The sequence below is a fragment of the Silene latifolia genome, chromosome 11 (genome assembly GCF_048544455.1).
Source record: "Silene latifolia isolate original U9 population chromosome 11, ASM4854445v1, whole genome shotgun sequence".
Classification (NCBI taxonomy): Eukaryota; Viridiplantae; Streptophyta; class Magnoliopsida; order Caryophyllales; family Caryophyllaceae; genus Silene; species Silene latifolia.
Genome location: NC_133536.1, coordinates 10,059,929 through 10,087,543, shown reverse-complemented (window position 1 = coordinate 10,087,543; position 27,615 = coordinate 10,059,929). Strand labels below are relative to the sequence as shown.

The window sequence follows — 27,615 nt, the reverse complement described above, 5'->3', positions numbered from 1 at the left end:
ACATCATGAATTCTTTTTCAAACCGAACGGTTAATTTGAAAAAAAAAGTTATCGTATCTTGACCTTGTAAGCAGAGTTATTGACGGTCAATTTTTTTGCAAAAAAGAGGATACATCTTAGTTCGAAAGATCTTAAAAATAACCCTAATTCTTTCATAAATTACAAATTTTTGTGTAATAACCTCCATTTAATCGCAAAAATTACTCCATCTGTCTCAATCATTTGTTTACCTTATATATTAAGAATCTTTTAATGGGCAATTTGATCTACTCTTCATTTTTGTTTTAAGATGTACCCTCCTTTTGAAAATGATGGAAGTTTTGAGTGACCACAACTCTAGACCACTAGTTCGGAAAGCAATGATTTTTTTGTCCAAAACAAAAATCTCGTAAAGACCAATTTATTGCAAAATCGATCTCGGTGTCAAGCGGCGTAGCTTCGCTTCTAATTGTAACAGCTCTACGATATAACCCTCTCTTCTGCTACTGGTGGACTGTCAACAGAAAGGCCGATAGTCGTAGGTCGAAACTATTTAATCTCGGGGCACCAATGAATAATGAACAAAACACACCATAGTACAGGAAAAAGATTCAATCGCATTCAATCGTCCTCATAGGGAACCAATATACTGTAGAGTTTTAAGCCCGGAAAATCCATATTAATACCATAATTTCTCAACACAACACAAACATTTTATAATTTACACGCATGTAGCAATATTTCTACTCGACTAGCTTTTCAAAAGATACAGACTAACAAATCTCACCTTAATCCCTACGCCAACAATCGCCATTAGAGAGTAGAAATAAGAACTCTAGGTATAAAGGTTAACTCCATTTTGTGATTCCTCCTGAAGAAGCTTGTGCATCAGCTACCTCAGAATCTAACTTGTTCAGAAACTGCTCACTGTTTAGCTATAGAGATCATGTCACGAATTACGCTCGGATCCAAACCTGCCCCACCATGCTTGGTTATACCACATATATGACCTTGCCGGTTTCCAGAGACGGAAATATCTGAACTCATTTGATATTCTTCCTCTGCAATTGCATTTACTATATAGTGTTTTCCGACTTGAACAACATCAAATTGGCATTCAAATAATGTACAAGCCAAATGAGTTACTGAGCCTATTCAAGTTTATACTGTTGAGTAATTGTTAACGTACACTACTTCATTGTTGGTTCCGATCACCCCAAACTTGGTTATTGTGTCCCCTGTCCGTCTAGCTTGATCATCCATCATTTGAACCCGCATATTCGACAGATATTGCTCTCGAGCAATCGGATCAACTGGTAAAGCGGAATGAGTGAAGCTCGATCATCCATCATTTGAACCCTGTTAAGTCAAATGACAGTAAAACATAGAAAAGAGAAAGAATTTGTGGAAGTTTTTGTGTGTGTTCTCATTACGTTTCAATGAGTTTATATACACCTAGCATATCCTTTAAATTAGAAATTAGAATAATCTACTCCTCTAAACTAGGAAAAGAATAAGTCAATATAACAACTATCCTAGCTAATTACAAAATATTAGGAAGATATTCCTAATATTGTGCTAACACCCCTCCTCAAGTTGGAGCATGGGGATTAGCTATGCCCAACTTGCCCAAAAGACGGTGGAATTGAGGCCGTCCAAGAGCTTTGGTGAGAATATCTGCAAGTTGAGTAGAAGTAGAGACATGTGACGGAAGGATCGTGCCACGTAAAATTTCATCACGGATAAAATGACAGTCAATTTCAATGTGCTTCGTCCGTTCGTGAAAGACAGGATTATTAGCAATGTGCATTGCAGCCGTATTATCACAATGTAACTTAATGGCTGTAGGATGTTCAAAACCCATACTACGGAGCAACCCCTTTAACCAAAGAATCTCACAAGTAGCAAACCATGGCACGGTAGATTCGATTCAAATTAAGAACGAGAAACGTGTCTTGCTTTTTTTTCGCTTTCCAAGATATGGGGAGCCTCCCGAAACACTAAATATGTCTTTATCACGGATCGACGAGTGATAGGACAAATGGCTATCATAATCGGCGTCACACAAGAGGCCTCAAGGGTCATAGAAGTGTTAGCCCGTAAAAGAATACCTTGATCCGGATTCCCTTTTAAATATCGAACAACTCGAACAACCGCATCCCAATGAGCTTGAGATGGAGCTTTCATAAATTGGGAAAGGATATGAACAGAATAAGTAATTTCGGGACGGGTGAGAGTAAGATAAATGAGTTTACCTACTAAGCGTCGATATTTCGTGGGATCGGAAAACAAAGGCTCCCCGTCGTAATGCAAGGTCGTGTTTTTCCTCCATGGGTGTCAATGCTTAGGTTCTGAAAGCGACCACTGTCTCGGTGAGCAAATCAAGGGAGTATTTTCTTTGACAAAGAAAAATACCGTTAGAATTCCGTGCCACCTCAAGTCCCAAAAAATATTTTAACTTACCCAAGTCCTTCATACGAAAGCATCGACTAAGATAAGTTTTAAAATCGTGAATGGCAAAGCAGATATCATTACCAAAGATCACCAAGTCGTCGACATAAACCAAAATATTAATAACAACAAAGACACCTTACGATAAATAAAGAGAGAGTGGTCACACGGACTATGAGAAAAACCATACTCTTTAAGTGCAGTGGCTAACTTTGCATACCAACAACGAGGTGACTGACGAAGGCCATATAGAGACTTGTGGAGTCTACATACCTTGCCACGATGTCCATGACTGAATCCAAGTGGTAAGCGCATATAGACTTCCTCCTCCAAATCACCGTGAAGAAAAGCGTTTTGAACATCCATTTGATGCAATTCCCAATTGTTTATGGCAGCAATAGTAAGAAAAGTGCGAACGGTAACCATTTTAGCGAGGGAGCGAAAGTTTCAAAGAAAATCGATCCCTTCTTGTTGATGATTACCAAATACCACCAATCTCGCCTTGTACCGCTCAATAGACCCATCTGATTTTCGCTTGATTTTATACACCCACATACAACCAATAGCGGATTTATTTAACGGTAAATCCACTATAGACCACGTATTATTAGCCTCTAAGGCTGCTATTTCCTCCTCCATTGCGTGTTTCCATCTTGGATCACAAACAGCCTCTTTAAAAGAGGTTGGCTCAACATCATTATGAATCACTGCAAGAAAATGTTTATGGGCAGGAGAAAAACTCTTATAATCAACAAAATGTGAGATGGGATACGGAGTACCTGAGACGGACGATGGGTTGGATGACGGGCCTGACGGAACTGAGGTCGTGTTAATGTGCTCGTGAACTTCATCCCAAGATATATAATCCTTATTTCGAGAATTAGGAATCTTTTGTCTTTTTCCTCTACCCATATCATCACCATCTGATTGTGCAGAAGGACCACTCGTATCAGTCACAGTTTCTGTATCAATTTCAGGTTCTGCATCAAGTACAGTACCTGCCGCGGGAGTAGAAACAGTCCCTGCATCAGGTACAGGCGCGGTTTCAGTAGAAACAATCGTCCCTGGAATTGGCGACGCGCTGCCTGTGGAATCGGGGTCTGCATTGGATGATAATGAAGGCGGAATAAACTGAGGTTCAGTGTCAGTCCATCCGTGGTCATCCGAAATGGCAGGGGTATCAGATATAGCAAATGGGAATTCAGTCTCGACGAAGTGAACATCTCTGGACTGAAAATAACTACCCGTATCAAGATCAAATAAATGCCAGCCTTTCTTCCCAAAAGGATAGCCAAGGAAAACACAACGCCGACTTCGAGAATCAAATTTGTCACTTGAATAAATATTCTTAGCATAACACAAACACCCGAAAACTCGAAGTAAACTCATATGAGGGGTTTTGCCAAAAACTAAAGCAAAAGGAGTGGCATTATTTAAAATACGAGTAGGTGTACGATTTATTAAGTACGCCGCTGTTAAAACACACTCTCCCCAAAATTCAACGGGCAAAGAACTTTGAAAACGCAAAGCACGAGCAACATTCAAAATATGTCTATGTTTCCGCTCAACTCGAGCATTTTGTTGAGGTGTCTTAACCATGGATGTCTGAAAAATAATACCATTCTCATGAAAATAAGGAATGAGTCCCCGAAATTCAGTCCCATTATCGCTCCGTACTATTTTGACAGGAGCAATAGAAACGCATAGAACATTATTCAAGAATAAATGATCATTAATCTTGATAGTGCCAGCTTTTGTAGCAACCAAACTTGCACCTGTAGGGAGACCAATATTGACAGGAGCAATAGAAACGCATGACTCAAATAATTCTTCACTATAACAAACATGGGCGGATGCACCCGTATCGATTATCCATGTGAAAGGAAGCTTACCACTCAATCGGACCATATTGGTGACTACAGGAGTCTCACCGAAAACTGCATTCGCTTTGACAGTACTAGAAGATGCAGCGGAAGATGACGTCTCCCCTGTTTTGGGCACATGTTTGGGATGACCGACCGGAAACCCGATTATCTCCCAGCAGCGACTTACAGAATGGCCATCTTTGTTACACCGAGTACACTTGAAGCGAGGACGATCTGACTTTGGATGTTTGCCAGTCACCGCACACGCCATAGGGTTTACAACTTCGTCACGGGATTGAGTCACAGAGCGAACTTGCTCCTCCTGAGCGATACGTGAATACACCACATGGATATCAGGTAATGGAGTGATACCCGATATCGGAACGAACGGTGGCATACACCGGATCAAGTCCCATAAGAAACCCACGCACTGCTTTGTTTTGCTCTGCGCGTTTAATAATACCTTGCACATCGCATCTTGAACAACAATTACATGTGGGTAGAACATCATAATCATTGATGTCATCCCATAACAATTTAATTCGTCCAAAATAATCCATTAAAGACTCACCAGGCTTTTGCTTACATTCGGCAATGTCTGATTGGAGTTGGAAAATTTTGATGTCATTACCAACAGAAAAACGCAAGCGGATATCCTCCCAGAGATCATAGGCAATCTCTCGATAGGAAATTGACGGACGTAGACTGTCCCCGATGGTGTTGAAAATCCACGCAATAATAGTATAATTAACCGCACTCCAATCGTCCACCTCCTGTGGATTAGATGGCTTATTCTTGAGAGTCCCATCAATGAACCCTAGCTTCCTTTTGGCTCCCAACGCAACCCGAAAACCCTTAGCCCACTCGGCATAGTTTTTGGATCCTGTTAGGACAACATGAGTGATCCGTGCCCCCGTACCATCCTGGTTCGAAAGGGCATAGATTGGATTGACAGTTGATTTTTCCGCATGGACGTTCTTATCGTCGACCATTGCGAAGGAACGAAAAAAAATTTGAAAAATAAAAATTAAACTAATATCGCAAGATAAACTTGGCTCACGATACCATGTTAAGTCAAATGACAGTAAAACATAGAAAAGAGAAAGAATTTGTGGAAGTTTTTGTGTGTGTTCTCATTACGTTTCAATGAGTTTATATACACCTAGCATATCCTTTAAATTAGGAATTAGAATAATCTACTCCTCTAAACTAGGAAAAGAATAAGTCAATATAACAACTATCCTAGCTAATTACAAAATATTAGGAAGATATTCCTAATATTGTGCTAACAAACCCGCATATCCGACAGATATTGCTCTTGAGCAGTTGGATCAACTAAGCAAAGGAGAAGTAGTCAGAAGGGTTTCATGTAGTTAGGTGTTGCCCAAATCGGAAAATAGCCAAAATAATTATTACGGAGTAATAAATTCCGATAAATTATCATAGGTTGTTTAATTTCAACTTTTAAATATTTTGAAGACTAATAAATACGCAAATAATTTCACATTTTAAATGTATCTTTTCTAAATGGTTTGAAAAATTAAGGGAAAAAGGAACACGAATCTGAAATCTTATAACAACTGGGTTTATGTGTATTTTTTTCTAAGCTTTTAAGATTTATAAGTTACATTTTAATGTCTTGAAACTAAATTTATATGAATATGTTTTGAGCTCAAAATTTTATAATAAAAATCATAATGCATAATATTTAAAACAAAACTCGAAAACTTTATTATAAAACTCAGAAATTACACAATCGATCATCCATCATTTGAACCCGCATATCCGACAGATATTGCTCTTGAGCAGTTGGATCAACTAAGCAAAGGAGTAGTAGTCAGAAGGGTTTCATGTAGTTAGGTGTCGCCCAAATCGGAAAATAGCCAAAATAATTATTAATAAATTCCGATAAATAATCATAGGTTGTTTAATTTCATCTTTTAAATATTTTGAAGAGTAATAAATACGCAAGTAATTCCAAACATTAAATGTATCTTACCTAAATGGTTTGAAAAATTAAGGAAAAAAGGAACACGAATCTGAGATCTTATAATAACTGGGTTTATGCGTATTTTTTTTTTCTAAGCTTTTAAGGTTTATAAGTTACATTTTAATGTCTTGAAACTGAATTTATATGAATATGTTTTGAGCTCAAAATTTTATAATAAAGCTCATAATGCATAATATTTAAAACAAAATTCGAAAAATTTATTATAAAACTCAAAAATTACACGATCACTTGTACTCTTAAGATTAATACATCACAATCATTTGTTTAAATTTAATTAAATTATCACAAACACATTAACTTAATAACTTTGTTACTGTTGAGACTATTTTAATTGGAAAGACACCCTAAAAGCTTGGAATTATGGGGATAATATTTTCGAATGATAAATGATTATCTACATGAAATCATGAATCATAGTAAAATAATAGGGCAAAAAATGTTACCGAAATTGACAGGGTTAGGCTCGCCCCTGTACCTTGACCCTAAACCATGATCCATCGCAGTATATTGAGCATATTGGTTAGGATAAGTACTGTTATTTGACCCTTGGTTGTTTGCTTGTCTTTCTAATTCAGCCGCTATTGCTTCATTAAATTGTTTCGCGGCATCATTTAGTTGCTTGGTACTTTCTTCAAGGAGACGACTAAAAAAGGCCATAGAGATTTTTTATTTTTTTTTAAAAAAAAAAAAGGAATTTAGAGAAGATTATGATGCTATTGTATGTCAAAGCTTGAGACATATATATGTGTGTGATGAGAATGTGCATGCATGCGACTTCTCAATTGGGTAATTATTTACTTGTTGATGTCTAAAGTCTAAGCCATTCAGCTGGCACCTTAACCTTTACTAAAGTACTGGCCTCCATGTAGACAGTGTAGATTAGTATGTCTTCTAAACAAGACTTAGCTTGAGGACAAAGTCCAACTATTTGTAGATTTAATTAAGAACTACTTGAGCTAGATTAGAACGGGATTCAGAGTTCAGACTGTACTCGTAATCTATTATCATGATATCTCCATCTTAATTGATATACCAAACTTAAAAGTAGCCGAAAGAGGGCAAAACTAATGGTAATTAGTCGATTGGGAAACTATTATTCTCAAGTACGATGTAATAAACGCCACAAGACCTAGGCGTTACTTGGGAGGTAAATAACATAAAGATCAACAACTATTAGGTTACTTGCGGAGTAAAACACACGTATATATACTGAGTCGTCTTTGTTATTTCTCCGTTGTCAAGTTTCTCAAAATTAGTAGCTACCACATTGTCACTTGCAAGATTCGATTTAAAAAAATAAATCAAAGTTGTCAAAGAAATAAGGTATTAACTAACTAATTTCTATTTATTTCAAGATTGTATATTTTTAAATAGATCAACAACTAATTGCTCGAACAAATATTAACAATACGATAAAAATATCAAAACTAAAACAGATAAACCCGTGAATTTCACGGGTCACAAACCTAGTTAAAAAATAAATTAAATAGGAAAAAGTGTTAATAAAAATGGGGGGTGCATGTTAAGTAATATGAAAAGTTTTGAATTATTAACATGTTTTTATTACCAAAATTTCAATTAAAATGTCAATTTTAATTATAAATTATGACATTTATTAACATGTTTTTATCACAAAAGTTCAATTAAAATGTCAATATTGATTATAAATTATGAAATTTTGATGTAAATTTTCAAGAGTTACATAAATTAAATTAATTATAGAAAAATGAATTAAATATACAAAATAAGACAATTACGTGGCGATGAGTTTTGATGCTCACATTTACGTGGCATTTTGGATCCTACGTGGCTTTGTCTACGTGGCGTTTATTAGACATTTTAGGGTAACCTTTTAATTTTCATATTACTAAACACTCACCATTATTAACATTCTCCTATTTAATTCATTTTTTTATAAATTTTGTAATAAAACCTGTTAATAAATTAATTAAACCTTTTCATATTACTGAACACCCACCATTATAAACATTTTTCTATTTAATTTTTTTTAATTAAACATGATAATAAATTGATTAAAACTCTTCATAATACTTAACCTACACCAAATTAATTAAAAGTTTTTTCTATTTAATTAATTTTTTCAATATAATATGTTAATAATTTTATTAAAACCCCTTATATTACTCAACACCCATAATTTTCATTAAAATTTTGTCCTATTGAATTCATCTCTTGAGATCCTCGGCAATCAATTATCTAATTTAATAGTACCACAAAATAAATTAAAAATTACATTAAAATATGGGAATTTATGGTTGTGTAATGACTATAAAACCTACAATACTTATAATAGTTTCTATTCACTTTATTTATTTAAAATATGCCCATTTGTCATGAGTTTCTAAGTTGTGGATTGTATTTTATGGCTTAATTTATTTATTTGATTATATTAATTATATTGAGTATATTGAGTATTATTATTGAGTGTTGTGGTTGTTGTTGTAAAGTATATTTTAATTTGTTATGTTGTTGGTTTTATGAATCGTTTGCTTTATATTTGAATTCATGTTTTCCAGGTGGTTTAATTTAAGTGACTTACATGTGACAATGTTTTGATTCGTTTGTCAAGTTTTTGTCAGGTTGATGTTTTATCTTTTGGTCAATGTATTTTTTATATAAATTTCAAGCACCATGAAACGATTCGAATGGAGATAAGGCAAACCATCACGTGGGTGATCGAAGACGGAAAAAATACAAAAGGCACGAAACGAGGTAAAATTAAAGGTAAAATAACGTAAGTTAGAAACTGATAAGTACTGGATAATTGTTGATCTCTAAAAAGAAGTCTATAATATTTATTTTAATTTGTTATTAAACGTATATTGTGGTATAACTTTACTATTATACTTTCCTGATCAACCTATTTGAATTTGTATTTTTGTATTCACGAGTTTAATCATCTCTAACATATATTTTTCTTTTTCATTTTATATGAACTATTTTTTTTTTGGGGTGTAATGTGAGTATATTATATATCATAACAACACAAATAATTACAAGAGGTTCTGGGATCAAATCCCATTACAAGCTAATCATATCACTCCCATTGTATGCAGCCAAACGAGGACAGTCTGGTCATCAACTGCCCTGCATTTCAGCTTAACCTTCCTCCTAATATCCTCCTCTATTCGTGCTGCAACTATCTCAGGTCTCAACAAATTATCATTAACCCTTGCCTCGCTTTTTATATGAACTATTATCAAGGCATGTAATAAAAGGAAGCGAAAGTGAACCTTCGGGTAAATATTAAATAGTATGATTTCTAAATTCTACTTTGTATGTTTTTAAGATTATGTGGTTTTTTTTGTCAAAACAGGAATAATACATAAAACTTACTCTCATAATTTCCTATAAAAAAAACGTACTCTCATAATTAATGGTAAATAAATAAGTACAAATAATTGAATGAAAAATCTTTAAAATTTCACAATTTACTTTTTAAACCATCATGAAAATAATTAATCATTTTAATTATGTCATTACATCTTCCAATTTAAGTTTTCTCCAGCTCCCACCTTTTGATTGTTTTTCTATAAAATTTACTTTACTTTTTTTAAGTAGTTTATGCCTTTTTAACCATTATAAGATAATCATTGATCTCAAAATGAAGATCTTATAATATTTCTTTAAATTTCTTATTAAGCGTATATTGTTATACAATTTTACTATTATGCTTTCCCAATCAACCTATTTGAATTTGTATTTTTGTATTCATGAGTATAATCATCTCTAACATATATTTTTCTTTTTCATTTCATATGAACTATTGTCAAGGCATGTACTAAAAGGAAGTGAAAGTGAACTTTCAGATAAATATTAAATAGGATGGTTTCTAAATTCTAATCCGTATATTTTTAAGTTTTTTTTTTTTTCAAAACCGGGATAGATTAATTTATAGTATTTAATACTATTTTTATTTTTATATAGGATCGTAGACATAAGTATAACAAGAGTTGGATCAAATTCTTGAAATAGTAATAAGGAACTTAAAAAATTTTATGAACCTTTTGGAATTCAAATTTAGGGAATATAGTTTTTTAGATTATTGAGCAATTGAAATGAAAATTTAATTCGTAATACATGGAGTAGATACCGACCATACCGTTGAATCATATCTAATATTTTTTTATCGATATAATAAATGTTTTTCGGATATAAATAGTATTTGAAGCATGCACGTGGTGATAAGACTTCAAAGATATTTCTATTGGAGGGTTGATGAAGAGATCTGAAAATAATTGGAGAAGACTATACTGAGGTATTGAGTTTACAACCTTATAAGGCGTCATTGAAGATTTTTCCATACAGAATTTATTATATACGGATGATTTCAACTTTTAATATTTTAAAAACTCACTGTATTATATTGCGGAGTAAAACACACGTATATATACTGAGTCGTCTTTGTTATTTCTCCGTTGTCAAGTTTCTCAAAATTAGTAGCTACCACATTGTCACTTGCAAGATTCGATTTAAAAAAATAAATCAAAGTTGTCAAAGAAATAAGGTATTAACTAACTAATTTCTATTTATTTCAAGATTGTATATTTTTAAATAGATCAACAACTAATTGCTCGAACAAATATTAACAATACGATAAAAATATCAAAACTAAAACAGATAAACCCGTGAATTTCACAGGTCACAAACCTGGTTAAAAAATAAATTAAATAGGAAAAAGTGTTAATAAAAATGGGGGGTGCATGTTAAGTAATATGAAAAGTTTTAAATTATTAACATGTTTTTATTACCAAAATTTCAATTAAAATGTCAATTTTAATTATAAATTATGACATTTATTAACATGTTTTTATCACAAAAGTTCAATTAAAATGTCAATATTGATTATAAATTATGAAATTTTGATGTAAATTTTTAAGAGTTACATAAATTAAATTAATTATAGAAAAATGAATTAAATATATAAAATAAGACAATTACGTGGCGATGAGTTTTGATGCTCACATTTACGTGGCATTTTGGATCCTACGTGGCTTTGTCTACGTGGCGTTTATTAGACATTTTAGGGTAACCTTTTACTTTTCATATTACTAAACACTCACCATTATTAACATTCTCCTATTTAATTCATTTTTTTATAAATTTTGTAATAAAACCTGTTAATAAATTAATTAAACCTTTTCATATTACTGAACACCCACCATTATAAACATTTTTCTATTTAATTTTTTTTAATTAAACATGATAATAAATTGATTAAAACTCTTCATAATACTTAACGTACACCAAATTAATTAAAAGTTTTTTCTATTTAATTAATTTTTTCAATATAATATGTTAATAATTTTATTAAAACCTCTTATATTACTCAACACCCATAATTTTCATTAAAATTTTGTCCTATTTAATTCATCTCTTGAGATCATCGGCAATCAATTATCTAATTTAATAATACCACAAAATAAATTAAAAATTACATTAAAATATGGGAATTTATGGTTGTGTAATGACTATAAAACCTACAATACCTATAATAGTTTCTATTCACTTTATTTATTTAAAATATGCCCATTTGTCATGAGTTTCTAAGTTGTGGATTGTATTTTATGGCTTAATTTATTTATTTGATTATATTAGTTATATTGAGTATATTGAGTATTATTATTGAGTGTTGTGGTTGTTGTTGTAAAGTATATTTTAATTTGTTATGTTGTTGGTTTTATGAATCATTTGCTTTATATTTGAATTCATGTTTTTCAGTTGGTTTAATTTAAGTGACTTACATGTGACAATGTTTTGATTCGTTTGTCAAGTTTTTGTCAGGTTGATGTTTTATCTTTTGGTCAATGTATTTTTTATATAAATTTCAAGCACCATGAAACGTATCTGAATGGAGATAAGGCAAACCATCACGTGGGTGATCTGAAGACGGAAAAAATACAAAAGGCACGAAACTGAGGTAAAATTAAAGGTAAAATAACGTAAGTTAGAAACTGATAAGTACTGGATAATTGTTGATCTCTAAATAGAAGTCTATAATATTTATTTTAATTTGTTATTAAACGTATATTGTGGTATATCTTTACTATTATACTTTCCTGATCAACCTATTTGAATTTGTATTTTTGTATTCACGAGTTTAATCATCTCTAACATATATTTTTCTTTTTCATTTTATATGAACTATTTTTTTTTTTGGTGTAATGTGAGTATATTATATATCATAACAACACAAATAATTACAAGAGGTTCTGGGATCAAATCCCATTACAAGCTAATCATATCACTCCCATTGTATGCAGCCAAACGAGGACAGTCTGGTCATCAACTGCCCTGCATTTCAGCTTAACCTTCCTCCTAATATCCTCCTCTATTCGTGCTGCAACTATCTCAGGTCTCAACAGCCAGTCATTAACCCTTGCATTGTTTTATATAACTATTATCAAGGCATGTAATAAAAGGAAGCGAAAGTGAACCTTCAGGTAAATATTAAATAGTATGATTTCTAAATTCTACTTTGTATGTTTTTAAGATTATGTGGTTTTTTTTGTCAAAACAGGAATAATACATAAAACTTACTCTCATAATTTCCTATAAAAAAAAAAAACATACTCTCATAATTAATGGTAAATAAATAAGTGCAAATAATTGAATGAAAAATCTTTAAAATTTCACAATTTACTTTTTGAACCATCATGAAAATAATTAATTATTTTAATTATGTCATTGCATCTTCCAATTTAAGTTTTCTCCAACTCCCACCTTTTGATTGTTTTTCTATAAAATTTACTTTACTTTTTTTAAGTAGTTTATGCCTTTTTAACCATTATAAGATAATCATTGATCTCAAAATGGAGATCTTATAATATTTATTTAAATTTCTTATTAAGCGTATATTGTTATACAATTTTACTATTATGCTTTCCCAATCAATCTATTTGAATTTGTATTTTTGTATTCATGAGTATAATCATCTCTAACATATTTTTTTTTTTCATTTCATATGAACTATTGTCAAGGCATGTACTAAAAGGAAGTGAAAGTGAACCTTCAGATAAATATTAAATAGGATGGTTTCTAAATTCTAATCCGTATATTTTTAAGTATGTTTTTTTTGTTTTTTTTCAAAACCGGGATAGATTATTTTATAGTATTTAATACTATTTTTATTTTTATATAGGATCGTAGACATAAGTATAACAAGAGTTGGATCAAATTCTTAAAATAGTAATAAGGAACTTAAAAAATTTTATGAAACTTTTGGAATTCAAATTTAGGGAATATAGTTTTTTAGATTATTGAGCAATTGAAATGAAAATTTAATTCGTAATACATGGAGTAGATACCGACCATACCGTTGAATCGTATCTAATATTTTTTTATCGATATAATAAATGTTTTTCGGATGTAAATAGTATTTGAAGCATGCACCTGGTGATAAGACTTCAAAGATATTTCTATTGGAGGGTTGATGGAGAGATCTGAAAATAATTGGAGAAGACTATACTGAGGTATTGAGTTTACAACCTTATAAGGCGTCATTGAAGATTTTTCCATACAGAATTTATTATATACGGATGATTTCAACTTTTAATATTTTAAAAACTCACTGTATTATATTGTGGAGTAAAACACACGTATATATACTGAGTCGTCTTTGTCATTGCTCCGTTGTCAAGTTTCTCAAAATTAGTAGCTACCACATTGTCACTTGCAAGATGCGATTTAAAAAAATAAATCAAAGTTGTCAAAGAAATTAGGTATTAACTAACTAATTTCTATTTATTTCAAGATTGTATATTTTTAAATAGATCAACAACTAATTGCTCGAACAAATATTAACAATACGATAAAAATATCAAAACTAAAACAGATAAACCCGTGAATTTCACGGGTCACAAACCTTGTTTATGCTTAATTAGTCAAGAAACTACGAAATTTATAGTCTAGAACCTATTACAATGTATTATATAAACTCCACAATTCATAACGAAAAATAACAAAGAAAGTTCTCCAAATTATATGAAGTACTCCCCTTACATTGTCCAAGTTTGCCCGACGTCTCTATTTGGCAATCCAAATAAGCGTTTATTTGATTAAAGTAGCCTTGATCAAAATTTCAACAACCTTATTTTTATTTTAGAACATTTCATATGTAGCTGATTCGCCATATAACTTAGCTTAAATAATAAGCTCTACCTTTTTAGGGTATCATCTGAGAAATAGACTAACTTTTTTTTATATCCTCTTCCATTCTGTAATCTCCCCTTTAATTTAGAATATTAAATATGTATTATGTCATTTTATGTATGTAATTTTATCAAATATTAGCAACTTTTTCACTTAATTTGTCAAACATTGTTTATATAACCAGCTAGTTTATCAGCTCATATATTTTAACTACCATTTTTTTTAGATTTTAGTTTATTTTTTAATTCTCAACTCTCTTTCAAATTTCACCTATTTTTTAGCTATTTTTACCAAATAAGGTCTACATTCTTGTTGATCTTTATGTAAACTCATCATGATTGATTGAATGATTACTTAAGTATGATGGAGAGAAGATTAGAGAGAAGAAGAAGATTGAATTAGAAAGAGAAAGTAGAATTTGTATTATGAATAATCTGAGTACAAGGAGTCAATCTCATCTGGTATTTATACAATAGTTAAACCGACATATGTATACCTAACTACCCTAACAGAATTTGTAACTGACTAACTGAATAAGTTTCCTTATATTCCAACACACACCCCCCTCTCAAGTTGGAGGGTGTGAAAACATCTCCAGCTTGCTAGAAATGAAATTGTGTTGAGGACCATTGAGAGCTTTAGTGAAAATGTCAGCTGGCTGCTATTTGGTGGGTATATAAGATAAGCTAATGAGCCCTGCCTGCAGCTTTTCTCGTACGAAGTGGCAATCTAAATCTATGTGTTTGGTTCTTTCGTGAAAGACCGGATTCTTTGCAATATGGATAGCAGCTTGGCTATCACATTTAATTGGAATATGAAGGACATCATGTACCTCTAGTTCATGTAAAAGCCTGCTTAACCATGCGAGTTCAGCTGTAATTCTTCGAAGGGATCGATATTCTGCTTCTGCAGAAGAAAGAGAAACAGTTTGCTGTTTTTTTGATTTCCAGGAAATTAATGAACCCCCTAAGAAGACTAGGAACCCACTGACAGACCTTCTAGTTTCTGGACAAGCTGCCTAGTCTGCGTCACAAAAACCTTCAAGATGAAAACCAGTCTTCCTATTCAGTAAAATTCCCTGGGAAGTATCCTTAGCAATGTATTTCAAAACATGTAAAGCTGTTGTCCAATGTTTTTCTCGTGGAAAGGCCATCTATTGACTCAACAACTGTACTGTAAAAGAAATGTCAGGTCTGGTGTTGGTTAGGTAATTCATCTTTCTTATTAGTCTTCTATATTCAGCAGGATTGACAATGAAGTTCCCTGTCTCAGCATTGAGTTTGATAGTACTATCTAATGGACTGTTGACAGGTCTGAAATTTTCACAACTAAATTCTTTCACTAGTTCAGTTGCAAATTTCTTCTGAGTAATAACCATTCTAGTTGATATGTTGGTGAACTCCATCCCTAGGAAATAATTAATGTTTCCTAGGTCTTTTATCTTGAATGTACTGTCCAAATATTGCTTTAGATCTTCTATTTCTTTACCATTGTCTCCTACTATCAGTATGTCATCTACATAAATGGCTAAGAAAACCACTTTGCCATCTGTTTTCTTATGGAATAATGAATAATAATTCAGAGATTGCTGATAGCCTCTAGTCTTTAAAGCCTGACAAAGCTTGACATTCCATTGCCTAGACGCTTGTTTAAGCCCATAGAGAGATCTTTCCAACTTGCAGACCATATTAGATTCAGATGTCACTAAACCAGGAGGCAATTTCATGTATACCTCTTCATGTAAATCTCCATGTAGGAAAGCATTGTTGACGTCTAGTTGACCCATCTACCACCCTTTCTTTACTGCAACTGCTACTAGGGTTCGGATAGTTGTCATTTTCACCATAGGAGAGAAAGTTTAAGTATAGTCTATACCTTCCTTCTGTGTGAAACCCTTCACCACTAGTCGTGCTTTATATCTTTCTATTGTGCCATCTGATTTGTGTTTTAACTTTAAATACCCATTTGCAAGAAATTGCCTTCTTGCCCTTAGGTAGAGGCACTAAACTCCATGTATTATTAGCCTGCAAAGCTTTAAATTCTGCTGCAATGGCCTCCTGCTACTCAGGATACTTGGCTGCCTCTTCATAGTTCTTAGGCTCCTGAACAGGAGTCTCTTGAACTTGGGACACAGCAGAAACACAAGCAACACGGGCACAAACAGAACTAGACAGAGGTGTAACTTTGCATAGAGAAGTAAGGGTCTCATATGATTCATATCAGGTAATTTGCCAAATAAAACTTGATAAGGAGATAACCCTTGCAAAACTTTGGTAGGCAGTCTATTAATAATATAAGTAGCAGTTAAAATACATTCACCCCAATATTTTGTAGGTAATTTAGACTGAAATTCAGAGCTCTAGCAGTTTCCAACAAATGCTTATGTTTTCGTTCAACTCGACCATTTTGTTGAGGAGTATGAAAGCAAGATGTTTGATGAATAATCCCTTGTTCTAGTAAAAACCGAGATAGGATATTGCTAGTACCCAATTCAAAAGCATTATCAGACCTAATAGCCTTTATTTTCCTTCCAAATTGAGTATCAGCCATATTTATGAAAGTCTTAACAAAGACAAAAGCATTACTCTTGCAAGACAATAAGTGTGTCTATGTGCATCTACTGAAATCATCAACAATTGTAAGGAAGTACTTGTATCCATTGTAAGTTTGGGTGTGGTATGGACCCCATAAATCTATGTGAATAAGCTCAAATGGTGCAAAAGACACAGAAGATCTCAGCTGAAAAGATAAATGGTGTTGCCTTGCTTGAGCACATACTAAACAAGATTCCAAATCATTCATGTTATTATTATCATCCTTCAGAGTACAGAGCTGTAATTGCTTTAACTTGTACATAGGTAAATGTCCTAACCTGTGATGCCACAGTGTACTAGAGATATTTGAAACAGAATTTGCTACTGACTTGGCATTATTTTTATTCAAATTAACAAAATTAGAAGAACTAAGTTCCTGATCTGTGTTGATATGTAGCAGATACAAGTCGTGGTGATTTTTACCAAGGACCAAGTGCCTCTTGGAAGCGTCCTGCAAATAACATATTTGAGGGGTAAAACTAACAGTGGAACTAAGTTGCTTATTTAGTTTACTTATAGATAATAAATTGAACCTAAAGTGAGGTGCATACAAGACATTTTGCAAGGTTAAGCCTTCAGTTATAGGAATTGAGATCCAAGAAAAGACTGTATCATTACACCGTCTCCAATATTTGGCAGTGGGTGCTGTAGATGAAGGTTGAGGAATTGATCCATCTACAAAACCAACTTTATTCTTGGCTGAAAGAGCAATAAGCATAGCTCTCTTCAAACCACCAAAACCCGTTCCATCAAATGGTGCTGCAACAAGTTTGTTGCTGAGAGTATCTGAATGATGAATGTAATGAGGATCATCCTCACTGATTTCAGTAACAGTATCAGTTGCAGAAGACATTTTCTTGAGTTATTGTGTAAAAAAAAAACTTTGGGAATGATGAAAATATGAAGAATTGATGAAGATATGAAGAATTAAGTATGAAGATTACGCGGAAGCTTGATGAATTTGATTGAATGATTACTTAAGTATGATAGAGAGAAGATTAGAGAGAAGAAGAAGATTGAATTAGAAAGAGAAAGTAGAATTTGTATTATGAATAATCCGAGTACAAGGAGTCAATCTCATCTGGTATTTATACAATAGTTAAACCGACATATGTATACCTAAATACCCAGAATTTGTAACTGACTAACTGAATTTGTAACTGAATAAGTTTCCTTATATTCCAACAATTCTCTCCCTTGGTACTAGACGAATTGGTTGGTTCATGCTTTCCACCCGAACTGTCCCATTTTCTAATATGATGCCAATTAAAACAACATAACATTAAAAATCAAGTTTAACAATATTACAAGCAAGGTGACATGCATCACTCTTCGTTTGAGCTTAGTGTACACGCCAAGGCAAATAAAAGATCGAGCAAGTTAATTAAGTAAAACATAGATACTCCTCGTCCAATCAATCATTTGTTTACCTATTTCATTTTCTGTGAGGCATATTTTAATCAAAACTAGTAAATAAATGATTGAGACGCGGAGGGAGTATAAGATGATCGATCAACGAATGTTGCCAAGGGTGTCATTAGTATACACCAACTCGTTGTTCGTTCCGATCACACCCATTCTTGTCATGCTCTCATCCGCTCGTCGAATTTGATTGTCTATTAGTTTCTGACGCATATTTCTCAATTGTTGCTCTTGAGAAATAGGATCAACTCGCGAAGCAGAATTTGTTGGTTGTAATGGCTTAGTAAAGCCATAAACTCAAAATGAGTTTTTTGCATTCCTCCCACATCGGTGGGGAGTAGTGGGTGTGTGATATTTATATACCTACTCTCTCCCCAAGTGGATAAGAGTTGGACCAAGGAGGCTTTTGTTGAGAGTATTGGGCCTGTGAGTCTGATCCAAACACACACACGCGCGCGCCGGCCCGGCCCGGCTCGAGCTCGAGCTCGGGCTCGGGTTTGGGTTTGGGTAGAGCCCCTGCGGGGCGGGCCAAAGGCCCTCTTTTATTCTCTTTTTGGGTTGTGTGTGTTTTTGGTTTTTGTCCACATTCAGTGTATATGGGAGTATTAGCAGTCAGTCAAATCTTTCTGTTAATTGCTGCAATTAAGGGCGTTTATTACGCCTTAATTGTGGTTTGACTGGAGCGTTTTTTGGCTCCTAACTGCTCTATTATCGATTATAAATAGAGCAGCTCATCTCCTCATTTTACACACAGAAAATCTCTCAACTCCTTTCTCTTCTTCTTCTTCTCTCTGAAAATATTCTGGGTATAGTTTCTGTTCCGTTCCAAAGTCTTCTTACTTCAGTGGTGCGGTTCGAAGGCTGCAGTGTTAACCTTGGGGAACTACCGGCGAGAGACGATATCCACCACGGTCGTGCCGTAATAGTTTTCAAGTCAGTGGTTTTTTACCACGGCACTGCATATCTCTTACGATAAGTCTTTTCTGTTTTTCATCTTTCCCTATTTTTTGCTGTCGGGTTTCATTGTTACGAATTTACATTCCAACAATTTGAAAACTATTAATTTTGTCGTAACAATGGCTGCCGTCTCAAACAAAATCCTGTCTGAATTGTCGAAACTGGAACCTTTAGACGGTATGAACTACAAAAGATGGTCTCAGAAACTGCTTATGTATTTTGAACAATTAGAAATCGACTATGTTTTGTTTTCTGACCCTCCTGCTGCTGTAACCGCTGCTAGTGTAGAGGCTACCCCACCTTCGTCTACTGCTGTTAAGTCGAATGAGGAGTCAATTAAGAAACATGATAAGGATAACAAAACTGCTAAGTTCCATCTCCTTACTCATATGTCGAATACCCTCTTTGACTTATTTTCGGTCCATAAATCTGCTAAGACCATATGGAACCGTTAGAGAAAAAATATGGGGCTGACGATGCGGGTAAGAAAAAATATGTTGTCGGGCAGTGGCTTGGGTTTCAAATGGTAGATGACAAACCAATTATGGAGCAAGTTCATGTTTATGAGAACTTGTGTGCTGATGTCACTAATGAGGGAATGAAACTAGATGAAATTTTCTTGGCTAATGTTTTGCTAGAAAAGTTTCCCCCTTCCTGGAATGAGTATAGGAACCATTTGAAACATAAGAAGAAAGATTTGTCCCTTCAAGAGCTAGTAGGCCACATGAGGACTGAAGAAGCTAATCGTCTGAAAGATAAGTCAGTCCAATTGTCTCTTACTACTGTCAAAGCCAATCTTGTTGAAACCGGTGGGTCTTCAAAAGAAGATAGGTTCAAGGGTAAGGGAAAGGCTAAAGGCGGTCGGGTCAATCCAAGGGTCGAATGCCAAGAAAGGCTGGTCAAGGGAAATTCACCAAACTGCCTCAAAGATCCGAAAACCAAATCGGTTTGCTATGTTTGTGGGAAATCGGGTCACAAAGCTTATCGGTGTCCTCAAAAGAAAGTTTTCTCAGCCAAGCTAATGTTGCTTTGAAAAGGATGATATTATTCTTCTTTGTAGTGGTTGAGGCTAATCTGGTCGCAAATGCTAGTGATTGGATTCGGATACGGGGCTTCAAGGCATCTTTGTGCCAACAAGGATCTCTTTCTTTGAATTTGAAGGTGTTGCTGATGGTGAATGTGTCTACATGGGTAACTCTTCTTCTCTTTGTTATCACCGGCAAAGGCAAGATCTTTCTCAAACTAACCTCAGGGAAAACTCTTGCTTTAAATAATGTTTTGTATGTTCCTACTTTGCGTCGAAACCTCGTGTCCGGTGCCTTGCTAAACAAAGTCAAAAGTGAAACTTGTTTTTGAGGCTGACAAGGTTGTAATGTCGCGCAATGGGGATTTTGTGGGCAAGGGTTATCTCTGTGGGGGTTTATTTGTTTTGAATGTTGATTCTCCTATCATTAATAATAATGCTTCTACTTCGCTTATATTCTTTGAGTCTATTGATGTTTGGCATGGTAGATTAGGTCATGTGAATGTTGATTCGATTAAAAGGCTCAAATCTATGTCGCTTATTCCTTCGTTATCTTTAGAAACTCATGAGAAGTGTCCTAGTTGTGTCGAGGCCAAATTTGCTAAGAAACCTAGTAGACCTGTTACAACTAGACAAACGAGTCTTCTTGAGTTAATTCACACCGACCTAGCTGACTTCAAAAACACCATGAGCAGAGGTGGTAAACATTACTATGTCACTTTTATAGATGATTTTTCTAGATATACCAAAGTATATTTGCTTAGAAATAAAAGTGAAGCTGAGGACATGTTTATAAAGTTTAAAACTGAGGTAGAAAATCAGCTTGATAGGAAGATTAAAAGAGTCAGGTCCGATCGAGGAGGAGAGTATGGCTCTGGTTATTTAGTAGATTTTTGTGAGAAAAATGGTTTAATACACGAAAAGAGCCCACCATACTTACCTCAATCGAATGGAGTAGCTGAACGTAAAAATAGAACTTTGAAAGAAATGATGAATGCTATGCTTTTAAGTTACGCCTTTCGATGATATGTGGGGAAGCGGTGCTTTCAGCTTGTCATATTCTTAACAGGGTACCTCATAAGAAACTAGACAAGACACCCTATGAGATGTGGAAAGGTTATGCTCCTAACTTAAGTTACCTTAAAGTGTGGGGGTGTTTGGCTAAAGTAGGCTTACCTAGCTTTAGGAGGCCAACCATTGGACCTAAGACTTATGATCTGCGTTTTCATTGGTTATGCTCAAAACAGTTCGCTTATAGGTTCATGTCTTTAAGTGACAGTCTCTATATCTCGAGGCTAGAGATGCTTTGAGTTTTTTGAGCAGGTATTTCCTTTGAAGAAGGAAACAATATCACTACCCGATGCCCCTGTTGTTTCTACTGTGCCTGTTAACCCTATTGACAGTTCCACGCATGCGAGTACTAGTACTTCATGGATCATGCGGTTGAACCAAGAAGGAGTAAAAGGCCCGAGTTGAAAAGAGCTACGGAGTGATTTCATCGAATCGATGCTATCGGACTTCACTTATCCGAAAACGCAGTGATATTTGTGCTTTTGATGAGCTTGTTTCTGCCTTTTTAATAGAAGATGATCCAAAAACATATGATGAGGCTATGAGATCTATAGATGTTGTTTTTTGGAAAGAAGCTATTAAAAATGAACTAGATTCTATTGTTTCTAATCAGACTTGGGAGTTAACTGATTTGCCTAAAGGTAGTAAACCCATTAGTAGCAAATGGATCTTTAAAAAGAAAATGAGACCTGATGGAACAATAGAAAGGTTCAAGGCCAGACTTGTGGTGAGGGGTTTACACAAAAGAAAGATATTGACTATTTTGATACTTACTCACCTGTGACTAAAATTTCCACCATAAGAACTCTTATTGCTTTGGCTGCTATTCATGATCTTGTGGTACATCAGATGGATGTAAAAACTGCTTTTTTGAATGGTGACCTAAATGAAGAGATCTATATGTTGCAACCCGAGGGGTTTGTGGTAAAGGGTCAAGAGAGTAAAGTGTGTAAACTGAGAAAATCACTATATGGTCTTAAACAAGCACCTAAACAATGGTATGAGAAATTTCACAACACTTTGATTGATGATGGCTATATAACTAACAATTCTGATTCATGTGTTTATTCTAAAATGTTTGGGTCAGATTGTGTGATTATATGCTTATATGTTGATGACATGTTAATTCTTGGTAATAATTTATTTGTTGTAAATAAAACCAAACAATTTTTGTCATCACGTTTTGAGATGAAAGACTTAGGAGAAGCTGATGTTATCCTTGGAGTTAGAGTTATGAAAACCCCAAGTGGTATATCCCTTAGTCAATCACATTATGTTGAAAAAGTGTTGAAGAAATTTAATAGTTTTGATGTTGCACCTGCTAGAACTCCTTATGATGCTAGTATATCTTTGTGTAAGAACTTGGGTGATAGTGTCTCACAAGAAGAATATGCTAAAATTATAGGAAGTGTTATGTTCCTCATGAACTGTACTCGACCGGACATTGCTTATCTTGTTAGTAGGCCGAGTCGATATACACATAACCCCAAAGATCTTGAGCATTGGAATGCACTTCGTCGTTTACTTAAATACCTAAAAGGAACAATTGATTTGTGTTTGCATTATGGTAAATTTCCTGCTGTTTTAGAAGGATATTGTGATGCAAATTGGGTTGCAGGTAATGATGAAATACATTCCACTAGTGGTTATGTGTTCACCTTGGGTGGAGGAGCTATATCGTGGAAGTCCGCAAAGCAGGCGTGTATAGCTAGCTCCACCATGGAATCTGAGTTCATTGCTCTTGAGTTGGCGGGTCAAGAAGCGATTGGTTGAGGAACTTACTAGCGGACGTGCCTTTGTGGGGGGACAGTTGCACCAGTCTCCCTTCTCTCGTGATTGTAAAGCGACTATCGGTGTTGCTAAGAATAATGTCTACAATGGTAAGAAACGACATATTCGGATCAGGCACGGTGTGGTAAAACAACTCCTGAAAAATGGGGTGATTGCTTTGGACTATGTGAAGTCCGAACGTAATCTTGCTGATCCCCTTACTAAGGGGTTAACAAGGAGAGTAGTCCTTGATATGTCGAGGGGAATGGGGCTTAAGTCCTTGAATCAAGTTTGAGTGTGATACTTGATGGACTCTATAGCTCATTCCTATGGCATTTGATATCCATAGCCAATTTTGGTGGTGCTTTTGAGACGCACTTGATGGATTGTGTTTCTATAGAGGTTGGACTTTGTCCTTAATAGCTCTTATAAGAAGTGCTACTGAGAAGCACTTGAGCTACCTATGGGGTGTGATGGTTCAGCCACCATCTATGTGAGAAATATGAAATTTCTTGCTAGAGCACTCACCTAAACCAGGGTAAACGCATGGCTTTAAAAGCGTTGCACTTTGATTTTGCGGAACGAACAGTCTTAGAAGGTATGATATGTGTTGTGGGGGTCTCAACCGAAGTCCAAACAAGGAATTCAAATCGAAAGATATTCACTTGATAATAGTAAGTTGTTGCCTCATTTCACTAAAACGTCAATTCAAGTCGAAAGACATTGAACGTTTAAGTATCCAATCCTTCCTTACCCGGAATATCTCTTTAGCTTTCTCTTCGCCATTAGTGGGGGATTGTTGGTTGTAATGGCTTAGTAAAGCCATAAACTCAAAATGAGTTTTTTGCATTCCTCCCACATCGGTGGGGAGTAGTGGGTGTGTGATATTTATATACCTACTCTCTCCCCAAGTGGATAAGAGTTGGACCAAGGAGGCTTTTGTTGAGAGTATTGGGCCTGTGAGTCTGATCCAAACACACACACGCGCGCGCGCGCCGGCCCGGCCCGGCTCGAGCTCGGGCTCGGGTTTGGGTTTGGGTAGAGCCCCTGCGGGGCGGGCCAAAGGCCCTCTTTTATTCTCTTTTTGGGCTGTGTGTGTTTTTGGTTTTTGTCCACATTCAGTGTATATGGGAGTATTAGCAGTCAGTCAAATCTTTCTGTTAATTGCTGCAATTAAGGGCGTTTATTACGCCTTAATTGTGGTTTGACTGGAGCGTTTTTTGGCTCCTAACTGCTCTATTATCGATTATAAATAGAGCAGCTCATCTCCTCATTTTACACACAGAAAATCTCTCAACTCCTTTCTCTTCTTCTTCTTCTCTCTGAAAATATTCTGGGTATAGTTTCAGTTCCGTTCCAAAGTCTTCTTACTTGATGGTGTGCGGTTCGAAGGTTGCAGTGTTAACCTTGGGGAACTACCGGCGAGAGACGATATCCACCACGGTCGTGCCGTAATAGTTTTCAAGTCAGTGGTTTTTTACCACGGCACTGCATATCTCTTACGATAAGTCTTTTCTGTTTTTCATCTTTCCCTATTTTTTGCTGTCGGGTTTCATTGTTACGAATTTACATTCCAACAGAATTAACGTAGCTAGGTGTTTGTACGTTTAGGTTATTATTAACGTACACCACGTTATTGCCCGTACCAATTGCTCCCATCCTTGTTATGCTCTCATCCGCTCGTCGAATTTGATCGTCTATTAGTTTCTGACGCGTATTTCTTAATTGTTGCTCTTGAGCAATTGGATCAACTGGTAATCTAGAATTAACATACACCATGTTATTATCGTTCATTCCAATTGTTCCGGTCCTTGTTATGCTCTTCTCCGCTTGTCGAATTTGATCATCAATTAGTTGACGATACATGTTTCTTAATTGTTGTTCTTCGGATTCAAGATCAGCTAACCAGAGAAAGATAGCAATATTAGCTTTTTCTACACAAATGATACAAATTAATTATATCGCGTAATATGGGGTATAATTGTATAAATTACGCTTACCAAAATTTGAACTCGTAAATTTAGCTTAAAAAACAATTAAAAAAATGTTTTACCAAAAGTGACGGGCCTGGATTCGCCTCTAGTCTCTTGTTGAACATTCTCATTATTATTTGTCGGATAAATATAATTATAATTATAATTATAATTATTAGTGTCGGTACGATGAATAGAGCTACTTGATGACCCTTGTTGACGTTGAGAATTGGCTTCGTTTGCTTGTCTCTCCAACTCTGCTTTCATGGCTTCATTCATTTGTTTCGCAACGTCCTTGAGTTGTTTGTTACTTTCTTCGATGAGACGACGTACGAACCCCATGGTTATAGATGAAGATTGATGGTGATTCAAGGTGAAAGATTGGTGATTAGATTATGTGATGAGAAATTTGTGCTAGTTCGTCTCAAAGCTTGACCATTATATAGGAAGTGATGAGAAAATGTGCATATGGTGTGCAACTTCTCAAATTGGCTTTCTTTATTAGTTGACTTTCGAAGTCTACTCTTTTTTGAGTGCCCTCCCTCCATGTTATATTGACGTCAACAAAACCACTATTAATAAATTATTTATTAAATATATAAAAAAAAGATTAGTTTTCTCTCATATTCACCATCTTTCACATTTTCTAAAACGGAGAATTTACAAAGATTTTTCATTTTCTTATTTGCTATTTTGTGGTTAATATAACATGTAACTTCACGTTCTCTTTCATACTTTCATTTTCGTCCACATATTACCACTTCACTAAATATTGGTTCAAACCAATGTGGAAGATCATATTAGAATAGGATCGAGAGAGTATTTTTTAAGGGGGTAAAATAAAGAAGACAATTATTTTTTTTCTAATCCGCTAACCCAATATGCTCGTAGGAGCAGCATATCGTAAATTAGCATATTGGAATCCAATATGCTATTTTAATATGTCATTAACCAAGTAGCATATTGGTAAGTCAAAGATGTTTAACCTCTCAAACTAGTTTTGTGACCCGTGAGAATCACGGGTTTGATTGGTTTTTTTTTTTGGCGATATTATTCATGAATGCGTTATTCCGCTTGTTTGTCTTCTTGCTTATTATCTTGAAATATGTTTGTAGGATACCTAATCAAGGTAACAAAATAAAGTGCACAAAAGGGTGTACGACAATTTAGTAATTTAAAAAAAATTGTTAATTAATATATATTCTAAGGGTTAGAATATATAATGTATCATGTCACCAATAATTAAAGATTCATACTACAATTTGATATTGCGATACATCATAATAACAATTAAAAAATGAAAAACTTAACAAAAAAATAAATATTCAAGTTAAAAGAAAATTGCAAAGAAGTTCCATAACCATTATTTCCAGATTTCATGCAATGTGATTGATATGTGAGTATGTCATCCTCCTGCAATTTCAATACAAACACAAAAATAATAACTAAATAAAATTATAACTATTAATTAATTTAAAACATAATAAGAATAAAAAGTTAAATAACTCATTTGGTTATATATGCATACTTTGCCTACCAACTTTTTGGATAAATATAAAAAATAGAATTGTTGTAATATTTATATAAGGAAATTTTTGTAATAAATTATCTAATTAATTTCAAGAATTTATTTGAGAGAAAAAGAATGGATTGTGAACTAAAGGGGAGATACAAAGTTATGGTAAAATAAATACAAAGTATAATAATTGTGAAGAAAAACAAAAAGACAATCTATTAATTAAATGAAATAAAAGTTAAATAAATACAGAAGGTAGATTGATAGCAAATTTATGAGAGGAAAATAAAGAGTTTATATTAACTTATTTTTTTGTGTTTGCAACTAATATTTTTTATTTTCTTTTTATTTATAAGCATGTAACACATTGTATTTAGAGATTGCTTCTAGTTAGATAATCAAGTAATTAATATAAGTGAATTATTATTAACCAATAACAAAATTATACGTGGATTAAAATTAAATGCTTTAAGTTGTTTTTTAACTATATTGTATAGAAAAATACAAAGTATAATAATTGTAAGGAAAAACAAAAAGACAAACTATTAAATAAATGAAATAAAAGTTAAATAAATACAGTAGGTAGATTGATAGCAAATTTATGAGAGGAAAATAAAGAGTTTATTTTAATTTATTTTTTGTGTTTGCAAATAATATTTTTTATTTTGTTTTTGTTTATAAGCATGTAAGACATTATGTTTAGAGATTACTTCTAGTTAGACAATCAAGTAATTAATATAAGTAAATTATTATTAACCAATAGCAAAATTACACGTGGATTAAAATTAAATGCTTTTAGTTGCCTTTTTA

The 27,615-nt window shown here is 34.0% G+C and overlaps 1 protein-coding gene across 1 annotated transcript in view; it reads right to left on the bottom strand.

Moving 5' to 3' along the window:
* LOC141610956 (uncharacterized) overlaps nucleotides 1-27,615 on the bottom strand; it is a 74,768-nt gene that overhangs the window by 12,825 nt on the left and 34,328 nt on the right. The window lies entirely within an intron of this gene.